This window comes from Gorilla gorilla, chromosome 4 (genome assembly GCF_029281585.2).
Source record: "Gorilla gorilla gorilla isolate KB3781 chromosome 4, NHGRI_mGorGor1-v2.1_pri, whole genome shotgun sequence".
Classification (NCBI taxonomy): Eukaryota; Metazoa; Chordata; class Mammalia; order Primates; family Hominidae; genus Gorilla; species Gorilla gorilla.
Genome location: NC_073228.2, coordinates 42,136,508 through 42,139,056, shown reverse-complemented (window position 1 = coordinate 42,139,056; position 2,549 = coordinate 42,136,508). Strand labels below are relative to the sequence as shown.

Sequence of the window (2,549 nt, the reverse complement as noted above, 5' to 3'; positions counted from 1 at the left end):
GTCACATATATATTTAACTGTATAAAAACCGTGGCTTTATGCAATTTAAAAAATTTTGTTGTCCGGGTGCGGTGGCTCATGCCTGTAATCCCAGCACTTTGAGAGGCCGAGGTGAGCAGATCACAAGATCAGGAGTTCGAAACCAGCCTGACTAACATGGTGAAACCCCGTCTCTACTAAAAATATAAAAATTATCCGGGTGTGGTGGTGCATGCCTGTAATCCCAGCTACTCAGGAGGCTGAGGCAGGAGAATCGCTTGAACCCAGGAGTCGGAGGTTGCAGTAAGCCAAGATCATGGCACTGTACTCCAGCCTGGGTAACAGAGCAAGACTCTGTCTCAAAAAAAAAACAACAAAAAAAATTTGTCGTTGGTCAAGTGCAGTGGCTCACGCCTATAATCCCAGCACTTTAGGAGGCCGAAGCAAGCAGATCACTTGAGGTCAGGAGTTCGAGACTAGCCTGGCCAACATGGAGAAACCCCATCTCTACTAAAAATACAAGAATTAGCCAACTGTGGTGGCGCGTGCCTGTAACCCCAGCTACTTGGGAGGCTGAGGAGAATCGCTTGAACCCGGGAGGCGGAGGTTGCGGTGAGCCAAGATCACGCCACTGCACTCCAGCCTGGGTGACAGAGCAAGACTCCGTCTCAAAAAAAAAAAAAAAATTGTTGTTATGAAGGCTTATTGTCAAAGAAAGTAGGAAGAATGTGTTTAGCGATGTTTAGCTGGATAGTGACCCTCCAATTGTACTCTTGTCCTGGACCCCACACTGTTTAGGGGCGGCTTGCTTCATTGCCCATTTGCTGCTGGACCCCAGAGCATGACCCACAAAGGCTTCCTCTGCCTGAGACTCCAGGGTTCCCTGCTGTCTTCACACAGCCCTGGACCGTGGGGAGGTGGGGAATCCCAGAACACACATTTTGCTGTGCTTTTCCCAGGTCTCAAACGACCTCTCCTTCCCTAGTCACTGTATGACGGGCAGGTGCCAGCTCATACTTCCAGTCTCAGCCCAGATCTGCCCTCCCCGGCTCCAGCAGGCAGATGGCTGCCCCTCCAGATGCCCCATGCTATTTGCAAGTTACCTATTAAAACCGGTTCTTCCACGTGGATTCAGTGCAATGCCCAAATCCAAGCGTGACAAGAAAGTCTCCTTAACCAAAACTGCCAAGAAAGGCTTGGAATTGAAACAAAACCTGATAGAAGAGCTTTGGAAATGTGTGGACACCTACAGTACCTTTTCATCTTCTCTGTGGCCAACATGAGGAACAACAGGCTGAGGGACATCCAGAACACCTGAAAGCACAGCTGGATGTTCTTTGGCAAAAACAAGGTGATGATGGTGGCCCTGGGTCAGAGCCCACCTGATGAGAACAAAGATAACCTGCACCACGTCAGCAAAAGGTTGAGGGGTGAAGTGGGTCTCCTGTTCACCAACCGCACAAAGGAGGAAGTGAATGAATGGTTTACGAAATACACAGAAATGGACTACGCCCGAGCTGGTAACAAAGCAGCTTTCACTGCAAGCCTGGACTCAGGGCCCCTGGAGCAGTTCCCCCACTCCATGGAGCCACAGCTCACCCAGCTGGCCCTGCCCACTGCCCTCAAGAGAGGTGTGGTGACCCTGCTGTCCAACTATGAGGTGTGCTGACCCCGGAGCAGGCTCGTGTCCCGAAGCTTTTTGGGTATGAGATGGCTGAATTCAAGGTGACCATCAAATACATGTGGGATTCACAGTAGGGAAGTTTCCAGCAGATGGGAGATGACTTGCCAGAGGGCGCATCCGAGTCTGCAGAAGAGTCAGACTCAGAAGACAATGACTGAAAGGGTCTTAGGACTGAAGGTCTCCTGGAACCTTCTGAGTCTCACTGGACCATGCAGGACTGCTGCCACCCCTCTAGAGAGAGCAGCTTTTTATTTGGCTGTAGACAGGGAACACGCTGGGCACCGACTTCCTATAAAGAATAAAACTTTGCAGGATGTCTCCCTGGAGACAAAAAAAAAAAAAAAAAAGTTCTTCTGCCACACGGGAGGTTTGTGGACTGCCTCTTTATGGATCAGGACCTTTTCTTGAGCAGGAACTTGGGAGCTCTGGGAGTAGGGAGGGGGCAGGGCCTCTGTGTGGGGCTCAGAGCTCAGTGCTGGGATGATGGGGTTTTGATATCTCTGAAGTCTGCAGGGCTTGAGCACTGAAGAAACTCAAAATTCTAGGGAAAACTAGCTGAGGACTTGGGCTTTGCCCAGGGGTGAAGCCACCTGAGAAGGCCCCAGAGAACCAAGGTCTGAGAGGAGGTTGGTGGGAACCCCCATTGGCACCCCTGCCAGCCGCTATCTCTGAGGGCCAAGGTGGTGACTGGCAGCCAGGGGCTCAGTGGGGAGGGCAGAAAGTGGAGAGGGGCCTCTTGCAGAAAATCCAGGCTCAGCTGGTGGCTCTGAGGTGGGGGAAGAAGGGAAAAGGTAGGATGTTGGAGGCAGCCAAGGTTGGGGGTGGGATGGAAGTGGCTGAGCTGAAAAGAGGCAGGGACCAGCCTAGGAGGCCAACCCATACCTCA

General features: G+C 51.7%; 1 pseudogene; it reads left to right on the top strand.

Moving 5' to 3' along the window:
• Positions 1-1,060: 1,060 nt before the first annotated feature.
• On the top strand, positions 1,061-1,857 carry LOC101143946 (mRNA turnover protein 4 homolog; annotated as a pseudogene).
• The last annotated feature ends 692 nt before the right edge of the window (positions 1,858-2,549 follow it).